Source organism: Bubalus bubalis, chromosome 5 (assembly GCF_019923935.1).
Source record: "Bubalus bubalis isolate 160015118507 breed Murrah chromosome 5, NDDB_SH_1, whole genome shotgun sequence".
NCBI classification, from domain to species: Eukaryota; Metazoa; Chordata; class Mammalia; order Artiodactyla; family Bovidae; genus Bubalus; species Bubalus bubalis.
Window position 1 is genome coordinate 124,840,649 of NC_059161.1, and position 18,080 is coordinate 124,858,728.

Here is an 18,080-nt window from a genome sequence, read left to right on the forward strand (position 1 = left end):
ATGTACAAATAAAAATGAGATACAATTTTTTATTCATAGTGTTGACAAAAAGTAAAAGTCTTAACATCCCTGTCCCTAGTGATCCAGTGTTTAAGACTCCACATTTCCACCACAGGGGGCACAAGTTATCCTGGTGGGAACCAAAATCCCACATGCCAAGAGGCATGGCCAAAAAGAATGTAAAGCAAAGCAACTCTGGTGGAAGAAGGTAAAGCAGAGTGGTTTGGCAATATCTGGTAGATTTAAACACATAGCTGCCCTTCAACATAGCAATTTCACTCACATGGGAGAAAGTCTCCCATGTGTACAGAAAGGACACATACAGAGAATATTCACTGTGGCTCTTCATAAGTAGAGGAGACATCCAAGTAGGCATTCTTAGAAGAGAATGCATAAGTAAGTTGTAATTTAATCATGTGATGGAATTTTGTATACTGAAAATGAACAGAGGAAAAACTCAGCAGTGACCACAGGACTAGAAAAGGTCAATTTTCATTCCAATCCCAAAGAAGAGCAGTGCCAAAGAATACTACCTTACAATTGTGCTCACTTCACATGCTAGCAAGGCGCTCAAAATCCTCAAGCTAGGCTTCAGAAGTACATGAACTGAGAACTTCCAGACATACAAGCTGGGTTTCAAAGAGGCAGAGGAAACAGAGATTAAGTTGCCAACATTCATTGGATCATGGAGACAGCAAGGGAGTTCCAGAGAAACGTCTGTTTCTGCTTCATTGACTAAAGCCTTTGACTGTGTTCACAACAAACTGTGGAAAAATTTTAAAGAGATGGAAGTCCCAGACCTTCTTACCTGTCTCCTGAGAAACCTGTATGTGGGTTAGGAAGCAACAGTTAGAACCTTACGTGGAACAACTGTTCAAAATTGGGAAAGGAATATGACAAGGCTGTATATTGTCATCCTGCTTATTTAACTTCTGTGCAGAGTACAACATTTGAAATGCTGGGCTGGATGAATCACAAGCTGGAATCAAGATTGCTAGGAGAAATGTCAACAACTTCAGATATGCAGAAGATACCACTCTAATGGCGAAAAGTGAAGAGGAACTAAAGAGCCTCTTGATGAGGGTTAAAGAGGAGAGTGAAAAAATCAGAAAATTAAGATCATGGCATTCAGTCCCACCACTTCATGGCAAATAGAAGGGCAAAAAGTGGAAGCAGTGAAAGATTTTATCTTCTTGGACTCTGCTCCAAAATCACTGCAGATGGTGACCACAGCCATGAAATGAAAAGATGCTTGAAAGCTAAGACAAACCTAGACAGCATTTTGAAAAACAGAGACATCACTTTGCAGACAAAGATCTGTACAGTCAAAGCTATAGTTTTTCCAGTAGTCATGTTTGGATCTGAGAGCTGGTCTGTACAGAAGGCTGAGCACTGAAGAATTGATTCTTTTGAATTGTGATGCTGGAGAAGACTTGAGAGTCCTTTGGACTGCAAAAAGATCAAACCAGTCAATTCTAAAGGAAATCAATCCTGAATGTCTATTGGAAGCACTGATGCTGAAGCTGAAGCTCCAAATCTTTGGCCACCTAATGGGAAGAGCTGACTCATTGGAAAAGACCCTGATGCTGGGAAAGATTGAAGGCAAAAGGAGAAGGGGTTGGCAGAGGATGAGATGGTTAGATACCATCACCAACTCAATGGGCATGAATCTGAGCAACTCTGGGAGACAGTGGAGGACAGAGGAGCCTGGTGTGCTGCAGTCCATGGGGTCACAAAGAGTTGGACATGACTTAGCAGCAGAACAACAAATTCAACATGGAGAAATCTCTAGAAAGTGTTGATCAAAATAATGAGTTACAGAAGAACACATAGAATATGACACCCTTTCTTACATTTTGTTTATGGATAGATATTTACTTACTAGTGAAAGTATAAAGAACTGCACCAAATTTAGGATGGAAGTGGGGCAACATAAGAACAACATGGTCCTACAGAGATACTCAGCTGTGTTTATGGTGTTTCTTTTCCTGCACTGGGTCGGGGGGTATGTGTGTGTGCTTACATTTCTCTCTTTTTGTAATCTGAAATATTTAAGTAACAAGAATGAGGCAAATCTGTGTATCCTGTTATAGAAAAATTTCTAAGACATTCTATGAAGTTAAAAAAGTAACTTTTAGGGCTTCCCTGGTGGCTCAGTGGTAAAGGATCTGCCTGCCAATGCAGGAGACATGGGTTCGATCCCTGATCTGGGCAACTGCAACTGTACGCCACAACTACTGAGCCTCTGCACTAGATAGAGCCTGGGAGCCGCAACTCCTGAGCCCAGGGGCCACACCTGTGGCAGTCCTTGAGCCTTAGAGCCCATGCTCTGCAATAAGAGAGGCCAGCTCAGTGAGAAGCTGGCACACCTCAGCCGGAGAGTAGCCCCTATTCGCCACAGCTAGAAAAAACCATGTGTAGCAATGAAGACCCAGCACAGCCCAGAGTAAATTAAGAAATGATTGTTTTAAAACAGTAACTTTTGGAAAAACATGAACACTATCTCATTTACGTAAACACAAATAAGCTATGTGTGTATATCTATATACATATGTATTGTATGCACCTATTAAAGAAGGGTACATGTTAAACAATGGACATCTCTAGAGAAAGAATGGGGGTGGAGTGTTGTGAGGGGAGATTACTGTGTTTTACCCTGTTTATTAGTACTTGTACAATAATTTATAAAATGATTTTGAACATTTCAATGAATCAGAAAATTCAGATGCCAATGACCCAGGAATTCCAGTTCTAGGAACCTATCCTCACACAGACGTCATTAAAGCAGGGTTTGTAATAGAGAAAATTGAGAGACAACCTACACATCCGTCAACAGGAAGTGGTTACATTATATATCCATGCAGGGGATGCTGGGCTCCCCAGGCAACACTCGTGGTAAAGAACCCACCTGTCAATGCAGGAGATGTAAGAAGCACAGGTTCGGTCCCAGGGCCAGGAAGATCCCTTGGAGGAGGGTGTGGCAACCCACTCCAGTATTCTTGCCTGGAGAATCCCATGGACAGAGGAGTCTGGCGGGCTATGGTCCATAGAGTTGCAAAGAATTGGACTCGACTGAAGTGACTTAGCACACAGGCATGATAGAATGCATTGGAAGCCTGGAATCGTGCCACTGCACCATCAGGGAAGTCCTGTCCTGTCCACTTTCTTGATGGAACACTCCCAGGTACTCCCAGCCTCTCCCGATTTCCTAGAATGACCCCGCAGAACTGCACCACGTGTGAGGCTCATGCAAGGCCTTGACCAAATTGCGAAATGGTAAGGAAATAAACGATTGTTCTTGTTGCAAACCTCTAAGTTTCAGGTGTTTCGTTTTGTTTCCACAGTCATTGACAACCCAGGTAGTCGGCAGCATGTCTGGTTTGTCTCCCTGTTCCCAGACCCAGCTCCAGGACCCGGTACAAAAATAAGAGCTCAGTGAGTATTGAAGGAGTGAATGCACAAATGGATGGTTGAATAGATGGATAGAAGAATGGGTGATGGAGGGATAAGTGAACTGTCTTGGGCCTGGTAACCTGGGGGTGGTAGGTTGTGGCAGAATCAGGGATCCCAAGAGTAACAACTTTGTGGAGGATGAGGCAACAGTCTTTGCTGGGATTTTTATAAATGCAGAGTGCCTGCTAGGTCTAATTGGGGCAGCGTATTACAGGCAGTGTGCTCACAGCCGTTCGGGTGAGATGATAACTGCACTGGAGACGTGGAAGCCTCTGTGGTGCAGGGGTTCCAGAGCCACACCGTACCTGCCAGAACCACAGCGGCTGAAGTGATGCCTGAGAGCCACCATTTCACTCAGCTCCAAATGTAAGTCTCGCATGATTGCAACTGTTCGAGGAGTGCCTGGAACACGTGGTTTTTACTGTTCCAGCCTCTGTAGTCCAGGAAGGCAGCTGGGAGGAGGTGGCAACAGATGCTGAGTGAGCCAGTCGGCTCCACCCACTTCCGCTTTTACCGGCTGCTCTGCCGAAGACCTTCCCAATTGGGCATTTGGATTCCTGCACAATCTGTATCCAGCCTGCCTCCCCCTTTCCACATGATCCACTTTGTATTATGGCCGACTAACTTGTCCCATTCCCTGAAATATGTTTGTTCCTCAGACTAGCTGTCTCCTCTTTGGCTCCTCTTTTTGTAAGATGCTCTCTGTCTCCTATTTGCTCAGAAAACCCTTCTCACATACCTAGAAACACTTTTTAGCATCAGCTAAGAATCTGAGTGAGTCTCTCCTTTGTCTTGGCACCAGTGGCCTTGACCCAATGGTAACAGTCTTGTGCAACCCTATGTTGTAATTGCTCCAATGTCTGTGACCTCCATCAGGGCAGGACTCAGAATAAAAAAAAAAAAATAGTTCTGTACATGTGCTGTAAATTCCAAGGATAGTTACACAGCCCATTGCATGTTGAGCTTGGACTGTCTACCAGACACATGTTTAACCCTCAAAACAGTCCTGTGAGTCAGGTCCTATTCTCATGCCTATTTTATAGATGAAGAAACTGAGGCACAGAAAATTTAAGTGACTTGCCCAAGGTTTGCACAGCTAATAAGGGAAGACAAAGTCAGGATTTAAAGCAGGCAGTGTGGGGACTTCACTGGTGGTCCAGTGGGTAAGAATCCACCTGCCAATGCAGGGGACACAGGTTTGATCCCTGGTCAGGGAACTAAGATCCCACATGCCGAGGGGCACCTAAGCCTGTGCAGCACAACTAAGAAGCCTGTGAACCCTAGAGGCCGTGCTCTGCAAAGAGAAGTCACTGCGAGGAGAAGCCCGAGCGCCGCAACTAGAGAGCCCAGGCACAACGAGAGGGCCCGAGCACCGCGACGAAGACCCAGCACGGCTAAAGGTAAATAACTAAATTTAAAAAGGAGAACTTCTATAAATAAGTGAAGCGGGCAGTGCGGCCCCACAGCCCCACTCTCACCCTCCCTACTTAGCAACATGTCCATCTTCTCAATCTTGTGACAACTTGTTTCACTGACGAAAAAGCAGTGGCTCAAGAGAGGGCAAGGGACTTACCCTAAGTCCACCTGGAGAGTAGCCGAGGTGGGACTGTCGGGCTCCCTGACACACCACAGCCCTCCTGTAAGCTACCAGGTCCCACTGTCTGGCCCTAGCTCCCTCAGGGTCTGTGATGAATCCACCTCCAATCCAAGCAGGGTCAGGGGGCTGTGTCCTTCCCAACAGTCTCTGGGCAAAGCCAGGGGACAGCCGCCACTGGGTTAGACCACCTGGGTGTCCTAGGAGGGCAGAGCAGGGCCCGAAGTCCAAGTCTCTGCCCGGCAGCCAGGTCTGAGGCCACATCAGGACTCAGCTTGGGCCACCAGGGGTTCAGTGAAAGGGACACAGAGGACAGGTCCAGGGACAGCACCTATTGCCCAGGTCTAGCACAGACAAAGAAAGGTGTGGCTTGGGCAATCAGCTGGCACCCAGCCCATCAACACACTTGTGTGGAACCTGTTCTGCGTCAGAGTAGGGCTGGGTGCTGGGAACTCAGTTGTGAGCAAAAAGACCCCTTCCGCCCTCGTGAGCCTTCTTGCCCAGGATAAGAAACCTAAGGCACACACCTTTCCTCCTGCTTCTCTCTTGCTCCTGTCTTCTTCCTGTTAGAACAGATAGAGTTTCCCTCCTCCCATGGGTTTTTATTCATCCAACAAGTATATACTGAGTCGTCACCATCAGCCAGCCCTTGTTCTAAGTGTAGAGAATGAATCTGTAGACAAAAGAGATAAAAATCTCTGCCCTCCTGGAGCATGCAGTCAATAAAAGATGACAAACAAGGAAACACATAGGGAAGTGAGGACTTTGGGAAATCTACAGGGGAGGGGAGAGGAGGGACTCCCTTGGTGGTTCAGTGGCTAAGACTTTGAGCTCCCAACACAGGGGCCCTGGGTTTGATCCCTAGTCAGGGAGCTAAATCCCACAAGCAGCAACTAAGAGTTAGCATGTGTGTGTGTGTGTGTGTGTGTGTGTGTGTGTGTGTGTTGTCGCTTCAGTCATGTCCGACTCTTTACGATCTTATGGACTATAGCTTGCCAGGCTCCTCTGTCCGTGGGATTCTCCAGGCAAGAATACTGGAGTGGGTAGCCACGCCCCTTTCCAAGGGATCTTCCCCACCCTGGGATCAAACCAGCACATCTTATGTCTCCTGCAGTAGCCATGTGTTCATTACCACCAGCACCGCCTGGGAAGCCCAAGCGTTCAAATGCCGAAACTAAAGATCCCACTTTAGTTTAGATCCCAAACAAAAAATATTTTTAAAAATTAAAAAAAGGTAGAGAAGGTGGAGCAGATGAGGAGGATCCTGAGTGTTTGAAAAGTGGAGAGACCGTTCTGTCTGAGCTGGAGGTGGGTGTAGATGTGGATTCAGGTAGATACAGGAGCAGGAAAAGAGAAGTGAGTGGGGAGAAGCTGGGATTAATTGTCTCAGAAAGAGGGAACAGGAACTTTGTATTGAGCTGCAGCAGGAGTACCAGGAAGCATACGTGTCCAAAGAATTTTATGGCCCTCCGGCCCTGAGTTCAAAGTGAAACAACCTTCTGGTTATCTGAGTTGATTTCTACCCCCGCACAGGTACTGAGTTGGTGAAAGTGTTCAGTCAGGGATGGAACCTCCTGGGCGTGGCAGTTTGGGGACATGTCCATGCATTCATGATACCTCTCATTTCAAGAGGTGGACCGTAATTCTCCTCCTCTTGAATGTAAGCCATACTCAGTGATTGGCTTGTAATGAATAGAATAAAATGAAGTAGAGGGTAGGAAGGGAGAAAGGAATAAGGATCGGTGGAAAGACCTCTGGCCTGAAAGTCTGTATTTTAGGAAGCAAAGAGAATCCTAGCATGCCTGGAGCTTGGGGAGAGAAGCCTAGAATGGCTGAAAAGGAGCCTGAGGAGGTGGGTGGAGCCGGATGCACAGGGCCCTGTCGACAGCCTCTACAGGACTTTAGGGTTTATCCAGGTCTGTGGGAGGACCCTGCAGTGTTTCCGCAGAGACTTCAGAGACCCAATCGCAAAAGGCACTCTGGGTTCCTGCTTGCTCTGTCTTGGATCAGTCGCTCTGGAGAAAGCCAGCCATCATGGCAAGAAGACACTCAAGCAGCCCAACAGGCACGTCCAGGTGCTGAGGAACTGAGGCCCACAGCCGTGGGAGTGACCCCTGGGGAAGGGGAATCCTCCAGCCCCAGCCAGGCCTTCAGATGACTGCAGCTCTGGCCAGCTTCACTACAAATCTCACGAGACTGTGAGTCAGACCCTCCCAGCTAAGTTGCTCCTGAATTCCTGACCCACAGAACAGTGAGATAAATTGCTTTTTAAAATTTTAAGCCATAGAGTCCTGGGATAATTTTTACACAACAACAGTTAACTCATACACCAGGTGTCATGGATAGATTAAGGAGCAGTTGAAGGGTGGGCTTCCTCTCAGCATATTCAAGAACCCAACTCCTTCTATCTGATGGCCCTGCTATTCCCAAAGGGGCCTTTGGAGTTCTCTGCAACTCTTCTGCATTTGGCTGAAAGTCGAGGATATAGAAAGTGAGAGAGATTGTAAGAGATGGAGGTTTTCAAAGGCCGTATCTGGTAATGAATAATAAAGAGTAATGAAAAGTGGGATGAGGAAGTGACATATAAAATGGAGCCAAAAGAGGATTAGAGGGTAGGAAGGGAGAAAGGCATACAGATCAGTGGGAATATCTCTGGCATGAAAGTCTGTATTTTAGGAAGCAAAGAGAATCCCAGGGCGACTGGAGCTTGGGGAGAGAGGCTGAGAATGGCCAAAAAGGAGTTCAGAGCAGGTGGGTGGGGCCTGATGTGCCAGATGGCACAGGGGCCTGTCGACAGTTTCTACAGGACTTGGGGTTTATCCAGGTCAGTAGGAAGACCCTGCAGGGTTTCAGCAAGAGATAGCTGAACAGATCTGCACAAGCACCAGCCTGGAGGAGGGAGGGGAGCTTCAGCTGGAGCAGGAAGAGTGGTCAGGAAGCTGATACAACTGCTCAGGGAGTGATCAAGACAGTGGTGCTGGGCTGAGCAGGGTGGACAGGCTGAAGGTATGACAGCCAGGAGGCCGTGTTTGATTAACTGTGTGTGCGGGGGAAGGACCTCAGAGGCCCCAGTCGTCTTCTCTCTTTAAATATTTATTTTATTATTATTATTTTTTTTTTCCTTTTTTGGCTGCACGGCAGTCATGTGGGATCTTAGTTCCCCAACCAGGGATCCAACCCACGCTTCCTGCAGTGGACGTGTGGAGTCTTAATCTCTGAACCACCTGCCCCAGTCTTCTTGTGGAAGGTAGAATTGTTCTTGAGGATGGGGCTTCCCAGAGACAGCAGATTTGCACGCAGCATGTCGAGTTCGCTTTGTAAGGTAATGAGATACTTGACATGTACAAAGTAATTGATGTCAAATATACATAAGCAAGGGCGTCCCCAGTGGCTCAGGGGTAAAGAATCCTCCTGCATTCGATCTCAGGGTTGGGAAGATGCCCTGGAAAAGGAAATGGCAACCCACGCCAGTATTCTTGCCCAGGGAAATCCCATGGACACAGGAGCATGGTGGGCTACAGTCTGTGAGGTCCCAAAAGAGTTGGACATGATTTAGGGACTAAACAACAATAACAAATACTTAAGCAATGGAGTGAAGTCAAAATAAATACCCAACTTGAGAATCAGACTATTAGCAACATCGCCAGTTCCCTGTTTCTCTCTCCCGTGACACCTCCCTGTCTCCCACCCCAAGATACCATATTCCCAATTATATTATTTTTAAATATTAAGTGGTTTTAAACTCATTACCTTGATTTTATTTTTCTCATAAACCCAAGTGGTTATTTTATTGTAAATATGCTTGCAAAAATGTTCCAGTTAATCACTGAATGGATTTGCTTTTCAGTGCAAAATTGACTGCATTCCAGATAAAGCTGCCAGTATTTTGATCCCATCTCAACCACTGTTGCTCTAACCACTTGTCCCCCTCTGCCTCATGGGGTCTTTATCACTGGGCACAGCACAGTGAGCCTCGGCATTCTCTGAGATGATGCACTTTTTCCCTCCTCTCATCTGTTAAAAGGGTAAATTACATTAATTTTCTTATCCCTAACCTTGCATTTTTGGAATGAATCCAACTTGGGCAGGGTGTCTTATCTTGTCTATATATTACTGCTGCTGCTGCTAAGTCGCTTCAGTTGTGTCCGACTCTGTGCAACCCCATAGATGCAGCCCACCAGGCTCCCCCATCCCTGGGATTCTCCAGGCAAGAACACTGGAGTGGGTTGCCATTTCCTTCTATATATTACTAGGTCCAGTTTAATAATTTGCTTCGGTTTTTCACATCTGCATTTATGAGCCTGTATTATGAGCATGAAAGGGAAAGTGAAAGTTAGTTGCAGTCGTGTCCGACTCTCTGCGATTCCATGGACTGTCCTGCTCCTCCATCCATGGAATTCTCCAGGCAAGAGTACTGGAATGGGTTGCCATTTCCTTCTCCAGGGGATCTTCCCAACCTGGGGATTGAACCCAGGTCTCCCACATTGCAGGCAGGTTCTTTACCAGCTAAACCACAAGGGAAGCCTGAAGTACGAACATACTTGATGCCAAAATCTAAAAAGGTCTGCATAAGAAAAAAAATACTGCAGGTTCATAAACACAGATGTAAAAAACCTAAGCAAATTATTAATCAAATTAGTAATATATAAACAAGATAACACACTGTCCCCAAGTTGGATTTATTCCAAAACTGCAAGGTGAGGAATAAGAAAATTAATTAATGTAATTTACCCTTTAACAGATTAGATGCTACATTTATGACATGTGAATGGGAAAGGTCCCTCTTTTTATATACCCTGGAAGAATTTGTACAAGATAGAAGTGTTCGTTCTTTGAATGTCTAGTGAATTTTCCATTGAGGCCTTTCCTTTGTGATAAGATTAAAAAAAATTTTTTATTGATGTATAGTTGATTTACAATGTTGTGTTTCTTAGTTACCAGTGTGCAGCAAAATGATTCAGTTATGCACATGTACACATTCTTTTTTCAAAATATTCTTTTCCATTGTGGTTTAGCATGGCATATTGAATGGAGTCCTCTGTGCTATATAATAGGAACTTGTTTATCCACTCTACGTCTTTGTGATAACATTTTATCTAGTGATTCAATTTAATATTATAGGATTAATCAGCATTTTTGTTGTTGTTGTTGTGTGGACTTTTCGTTGTGGCTCAAGGACTTAGTCACCCTGAGGCATACGGGATCTTAGTTTCCTGACCAGGAATGGAAGCCCCGTCCCCTGCACTGAAAGGCAGACTCTCAACCACTGGACCACTAGGGAAGTCCCTAATCACGATTAATATTTCTACTTGTTTTAGTTTTGCTGAGTTTTATTTTTGTATAGGACTTGTCGATTTTTATATAATTTAAGCTAAGCTAAGCTAAGTCACTTCAGTCGTGTCCGACTCTGTGAGACCCCATAGACGGCAGCCCACCAGGCTCCCCTGTCCCTGGGATTCTCCAGGCAAGAACACTAGAGTGGGTTGCCATTTCCTTCTCCAATGCATGAAAGTGAAAAGTGAAAGTGAAGTCGCTCAGTTGTGTCCGACCCTCAGCGACCCCATGGACTGCAGCCCTCCAGACTCCTCCGTCCATGGGACTTTCCAGGCAAGAGTACTGGAGTGAGTTGCCATAAATATATTTAAATTGCATAAAACATAAAAGTTGGCATAAAGTTGTTTATAACATCTTTGAATTTTTATTGTCTAACATCTCACTTTTCATTTCTGTTATTGTTAGTTTGTGGCTTCTCTTTTAAAAATTACTCTGATTGCAGCTTGCCAAAGGTTTGTCAGTTTCATTGGTATCATTCAGTTCATTTCAGTTGCTCAGTCTTGTCCAACTCTTTGTGACCCCATGGACTGCAGCATGCCAGGCTTCCCTGTCCATCACCAACTCCCGGAGCTTGCTCAAACTCATGTCCATCAAGTCAGTGATACCATCCAACCATCTCATCCTCTGTCGTCCCCTTCTCCTCCCACCTTCAATTTTTCCCAGCATCAGGGTCTTTTACAATGAGTTGGCTCTTTGCATCAGGTAGCCGAAGTATTGCAGCTTCAGCTTCAGCATCCAACGTATTCAGCTTCAGCTTCAGTCCTTCCAATGAATATTCAGGTTAATTTCCCTTAGGATTAACTGGTTTGATCTCCTTGCTATCCAAGGGACTCTCAAGAGTCTTCTCCAGCACCACAATACCAAAGCATCAATTCTTCGGCACTCAGCCTTCGTTATGGTCCAACTCAAATCCAGACATGACTTCTGGAAAAACCATAGATTTGACTATATGAAATTTTGTTGGCAAAGTAATGTCTTTGCTTTTTAATATGCTGTCTAGGTTTGTCGTAGCTTTCCTTCCAAGGATCAAGTGTCTTTTAATTTCATATTGAAAAGAAAGTAAGGTTGAAGTTGCAAAGTCTTTTACTATCTAGGTTCAGAAATCACACGATGTCATTTCCACAATGTCCTGTTGGTACACAGGTCAGCCTTATTCCATGAATATCCGGCTCATTTGAAGGCCACTTGGGAGGCTGGCTACCACAACTGTCCTGTCTCCTCGGTCTTCTCCATTTGGAACAATTTCTCAGGTTTCTTTTTCTTCTATGAACTTGAAACTTGTGAAAAGTATTGGCCAGTTATTTTGTAGAAGATCCCTCAGTTTGGATTTATCTGATGTTTTCTAATGCTTACTTTGAGGTTATTCAGTAGGGGCAAGAATAATACAGAAGTGATGTGCTCTTCTCAGTGTATCCTACTGGGTGGTATGTGAAATTGGCTTGTCTTATTATTGGTCACATTAACTTTGATCACTTGGTTAGGATGTGTCTGCCAGGTTTCTCCAGTGCAAACTGACTCATTTCCCCTTTGTAGTTAGTAAATATCTTGGGTGAGGGGAGATACTTTCAATTCAGTTCAGTTCAGTCGCTCAGTCGTGTCCGACTCTTTGCAACCCCATGAATCGCAGCACGCCAGGCCTCCCTGTCCATCACCAACTCCCGGAATTCACTCAGACTTACATCCATCGAGTCAGTGATGCCATCCAGCCATGTCATCCTCTGTCGTCTCCTTCTCCTCCTGCCCCCAATCCCTCCCAGCATCAGAGTCTTTTCCAATGAGTCAACTCTTCGCATGAGGTGGCCAAAGTACTGGGGTTTCAGCTTCAGCATCATTCCCTCCAAAGAAATCCCAGGGCTGATCTCCTTCAGAATGGACTGGTTGGATCTCCTTGCAGTCCAAGGGACTCTCAAGAGTCTTCTCCAATACCACAGTACAAAAGCATCAATTCTTTGGTGCTCAGCCTTCTTCACAATCCAACTCTCACATCCATACGTGACCACAGGAAAAACCATAGCCTTGACTAGATGGACCTTTGTTGGCAAAGTAATGTCTCTGCTTTTGAATATGCTATCTAGGTTGGTCATAACTTTCCTTCCAAGGAGTAAGCGTCTTTTAATTTCATGGCTTGCAGTCACCATCTGCAGTGATTTTGGAGCCCAAAAAAATAAAGTCTGACACTGTTTCCACTGTTTCCCCATCTATTTCCCATGAAGTGATGGGACCGGATGCCATGATCTTCGTTTTCTGAATGTTGAGCTTTAAGCCAACTTTTTCACTCTCCACTTTCACTTTCATCAAGAGGCTTTTTAGTTCCTCTTCACTTTCTGCCATAAGGGTGGTGTCATCTGCATATCTGAGGTTATTGATATTTCTCCCGGCAATCTTGATTCCAGCTTGTGTTTCTTCCAGTCCAGCATTTCTCATGATGTACTCTGCATATAAGTTAAATAAGCAGGGTGACAATATACAACCTTGATGTACTCCTTTTCCTATTTGGAACCAGTCTGTTGTTCCATGTCCAGTTCTAACTGTTGCTTCCTGACCTGCATACAGATTTCTCAAGAGGCAAGTCAGGTGGTCTGGTATTCCCATCTCTTTCAGAATTTTCCACAGTTTATTGTGATCCACACAGTCAAAGGCTTTGGCATAGTCAATAAAGCAGAAATAGATGTTTTTCTGGAACTCTCTTGCTTTTTCCATGATCCAGCGGATGTTGGCAATTTGATCTCTGGTTCCTTTGCCTTTTCTAAAACCAGCTTGAACATCAGGAAGTTCACAGTTCACGTATTGCTGAAGCCTGGCTTGGAGAATTTTGAGCATTACTTTACTAGCATGTGAGATGAGTGCAATTGTGCGGTAGTATGAGCATTCTTTGGCATTGCCTTTCTTTGGGATTGGAATGAAAACTGACCTTTTCCAGTCCTGTGGCCACTGCTGAGTTTTCCAAATTTGCTGGCATATTGAGTGCGGCACTTTCACAGCCTCATCTTTCAGGATTTGGAAGAGCTCAACTGGAATTCCATCACCTCCACTAGCTTTGTTTGTAGTGATGCTTTCTAAGGCCCACTTGACTTCACATTCCAGGATGTCTGGCTCTAGGTCAGTGATCACACCGTCGTGATTATCTGGGTCGTGAAGATCTTTTTTATTGAATCTTTGAATTTATGCAAATATCTTGTTTCTTATACTTTTTAAATCATCAATGATTCCTGCCTGCAGCAGTTATTACTGTGGCCTTTGCCTAATGGTGATTTTCTATTTTCATCCTTTTCCTTTTATTTACGAAATCCTACTGGATGAAACAACTACCCATCTTCCGTGGTGGCTCAGTGGTAAAAACCCCACCTACCAATGCAGGAGGCATGGGCTGGACCATTTGATCCAGGAAGACCCCATGTGCCTTGGAGCAACTAGCCCGTGCACAGCTATTGAACCTGGGCTCTAGAGCCTGGGAGCCACAACTACTGAGCCCACGTGGTTCAACTACTGAAGCCCAAGCGCCCTAGAGCTTGTGCCCCACAGCAAGAGAAGCCACTGCCACAACTAGAGAGGAGCCACGACTCCACTTGCCACGACTGGAGAAAAGCCCGGGCATCAACGAAGGCCCAGCACAGCCAAAAATAAACCATTTTTTAAAAGAGAAAGAGCTGTCACTTCTCCTCCATTTACTTATTTATTTATACCAGTATAGACTCATGGATATTTGTTTTATTCCATGGGTAACAGTCCCTTGCAATCTATGCTAGTTAATTTTATGTGTCAACTTGACTGTATCAGAGGGTGCCCAGATATGTGGCTACATATTATTTCTGGTTGTGCCTGTGAGAGTATTTCCAGTTGAAACTAACGTTTGAATCAGTGGACTCAGAACCAGTGAAGAAGTTTGCTCTCCCAAATATGAGTGGGCTTCATCCAGCCCCTGAGAGCTTCAGCAGAATGAAAACGTGGAGGAAGGAAGAATTCACCCCTTTACCTGATTCCTTGAGCTGGCCATAGATCTTTTGTCCTTGGCCATCCTTGTTTTCGGGTCTTCAAATTCAGAAGTAATTGAACCACCGCTTTCCTGGGTCTCCAGCTTGCAGACGGCACATAGTGGGACTTTTCCACCTCCATAATTGCATGAAGAAATTCCTAATAACCAGGGTGCCCAACCTCCCAGATCTAATGCCTGATGCTCTGAGGTGAAGCTGATGTAATAATAATAGAAATAGAGTGTACAATACATGTACTGTGTTTGAATCGTTGGAAACCATCCCCGCCCCCCGTTGTGGAAAAATTGTCTTCCAAGAAGCCAGTGCCTAGAGCCAGAGAAGTTGGGGACCACTGCTTATACTAAATCCCTTCGTATCTGTATCCTATTGGTTCTGTTTCTCTGAAGAACTCTAATACACTATCATTGTTTATTTTATTGTTCAAATTGTCCCAGATTAAGCCCTGGGGAGCTCCTTCAGGTTGACTCATCTGGCTCCTTGCTTTCTGTCACTAGGTGATATTCCAGATTCATGATATACCATCTCTGCACCAGCCCCAAAATGAACCATTTTTCCGAAGAGCCCTGATTCCTTTTCACAGAAGAACGGAATTTAAGAACCAAGAACAGGGCATCAGCAGTGCTCATTGTTACTGGGGTGTTATCGCCTCCAGGTCCTCTCAGTGGATAGAGTAGGAAATATGTATGTCTGTACCCATCTATTTATTTCTAGATCTACTCATCTGTACATATGTATTCATCACACAAGTTTATACTAATGCCTTTGATTCTCATCCAACATCACAGGGATCTTTCTAGCTTTCCCCTTTTCCTACTTGTAATTCTTCTCTGACAGTGAGAAATCGGATTCTCATAATTTACAATCTTCTATTTATGTGCTTAGTACATGTAAATATTAAATAGGTTCAGAATTTCTAACCCACATCTCTCTGAGAAACAAATTTGCTACTAAGAGTACAATACTTGTATTGTTCAGTTCTTTTTTCTTACAGTAGTTACTCAAAGATTAAAGCTAGAATCAAGATTGCCAGGAGAAATATCAATAACCTTAAATACACCACACTTATGGTAGAAAGCAAAGAAGAACTAAGGAGCCTCTTGATGAAAGTGAAAGAGGAGAATAAAAAGGTTGGCTTAAAACTCAATATTCAAAAAACAAAGATCATGGCATCTGATCCCATTACTTCATGGCAAATAGATTGGGAAACAGTGGAAATGGTGAGAGACTATTTTCTTGGGTTCCAAAATCATTGCAGGTGGTAACTGCAGCCATGGAATTAAGAGACACTTGTTCCTTGGAAGAAAAGCTATGACCAACCTAGACAGCATACTAAAAAGCAGAGATATTTCTTTGCCAACAAGTGTCCATCTAGTCAAAGCTATGGTTTTTCCTGTAGTCATGTATGGATGTGAGAGTTGGACCGTAAAGAAAGTTGAGTGCTTAAGAACTGATGCTTTTGAACTGTGGTGTTAGGGAAGATCCTTAAGAGTCCCTTGGACTGCAAGGGGATCAAACCAGCCAATCCTAAAGGAAATCAGTCCTGAATATTCACTGGAAGGACTGATGCTGAAGCTGAAGCTCCAATAAATACGTTGGCCACCCGATGCAAAGAACTGACTCATTGGAAAAGACCCTGATGCTGGGAAAGATTGAAGGCAGGAAAAGAAGGGGACAACAAAAGATGAGATGGTTGAATGGCATCACTGGCTCGATGGACATGAGTTTGAGCAAGCTCCAGGAATTGGTGATGGACAGGGAAGCCTGGCGTGCTGCAGTCCATGGGGTCGCAAAGAGTTGGACACAACTGAGCGACTGAACTGAGGTAGTCAAAATATTGTTTTCCAAAGTTACTTAGATGAGATTTTTACCTCGTTATTTCCTTCAGAATGGTTGTTACTCATTTTAATACAGTTGGATTCATTTCTTATGGTTTAGTTGCCTTTTATGGGTTCTCCCAAATATTCTCGCTAATTTTATTTGATGTTTTGTGGAGTAGGTAAAGCACTAACATGGGTCTAAGAGTCAGAATTGTGCAAACAAACTGCACTCAGAGAACGGTCATTTCTCTTTCGTTCCTTTTATGCCAGTTCCACCCCATTTCCGCTTATTCCATGTGGGCAACAAACAAACATCATTAGTTCTAGTTTATCTTTCTTGTATTTATTTTTTCACAAAAGAACAGATATATATGTATTTTCTTATAATCTTTTTCTTTTTTACATAAAGAATAGCATTCTCTATGCTTTTAGAAATTACTTCCTAGGATTTCATAAAGACCTTTCTTATCCTTTTTTACAGTTGCATAGATAGGAAAAGGAGTACGTCAAGGCTGTATATTGTCACCCTGCTTATTTAACTTCTATGCAGAGTACATCATGAGAAATACTGGACTGGAAGAAACACAAGCTGGAACCAAGATTGCCGGGAGAAATATCAATAACCTCAGATATGCAGATGACACCACCCTTATGGCAGAAAGTGAAGAGGAACTTAAAAGCCTTTTGATGAAAGTGAAAGAGGAGCGGGAAAAAGTTGGCTTAAAACTCAACATTCAGAAAACGAAGATCATGGCATCCAGTCCCATTACTTCATGGGAAATAGATGGGGAAACAGTGGAAACAGTGTCAGACTTTATTTTTTTGGGCTCCAAAATCACTGTAGATGGTGACTGCAAGCCATGAAATTAAAAGACACTTACTCCTTGGAAGGAAAGTTATGACCAACCTAGATAGCATATTCAAAAGCAGAGACATTACTTTGCCAACAAAGGTTCATCTAGTCTATGGTTTCCTATCTATGCAACAATCTAGCTATGATTTTTCCTGTGGTCATGTATGGATGTGAGAGTTGGACTGTGAAGAAGGCTGAGCACCGAAGAATTGATGCTTTTGAACTGTGGTGTTGAAGAAGACTCTTGAGAGTCCCTTGGACTGCAAGGAGATCCAACCAGTCCATTCTAAAGGAGATCAGCCCTGGGTGTTCTTTGGAAGGAATGATGCTAAAGCTGAAACTCCAGTACTTTGGCCACCTCATGCGAAGAGTTGACTCATTGGAAAAGACTCTGATGCTGGGAGGGATTGGGGGCAAGAGGAGAAGGGGACGACAGAGGATGACATGGCTGGATGGCATCACTGACTCGATGGACGTGAGTCTGAGTGAACTCTGGGAGTTGGTGATGGACAGGGAGGCCTGGCGTGCTGTGATTCATGGGGTTGCGAAGAGTTGGACACGACTGAGCGACTGAACTGAACTGAACTGAGTACTCCATTGTCCGGATGTATCAAATGTTTTCACAGATCTTCTGTGTATAGTATAGTAAGTAAAGATTGTTTCAATTATTTGCAATTGTGATCAATGTTTCAATAAATAATCTTGTGTATATATATTTTCCTATTCTTGGAGGTGTATTTTCAGGGTGAATTTCTCAAAGTGGCAGTGCTGGGTCAAAAGACAGGTACATATGTAGCTTTGGTAAACACTATCAAATTTCCCTGCAGAACTATTGTACCAGTTTGCATTTCCATTAGCAACATATGAGAAGGTGTGTTTCTCCAGTCTCATCATCAGAATGTGTTCTCATATTCTTTAATTTTGCCAATCTGATAGGAGAGGAATGGTATTTCAGTGCTGATTTAATTTGCATTTATTTAATTTTAAGTTAGTCCACAATTTTTAAAATATATTTGAAGAAGATTTTGGTGTCTTTT

At 44.1% G+C, this 18,080-nt stretch overlaps 1 long non-coding RNA gene across 3 annotated transcripts; it reads left to right on the forward strand.

The window, feature by feature from the left end:
- The first annotated feature begins 3,275 nt into the window (after nucleotides 1-3,275).
- On the forward strand, nucleotides 3,276-16,802 carry LOC112585214. Of its 3 annotated transcripts, none has more exons than XR_003109659.2 (4): nucleotides 3,276-3,435; nucleotides 3,668-3,819; nucleotides 4,738-4,853; nucleotides 16,741-16,802. It is a non-coding gene; the product is annotated as an uncharacterized LOC112585214 (long non-coding RNA). The 3 variants fall into 3 exon arrangements; XR_003109658.3 differs by lacking the exon at nucleotides 16,741-16,802 and adding an exon at nucleotides 16,672-16,730; XR_006551405.2 differs by lacking the exon at nucleotides 16,741-16,802 and adding an exon at nucleotides 13,712-15,458.
- The last annotated feature ends 1,278 nt before the right edge of the window (nucleotides 16,803-18,080 follow it).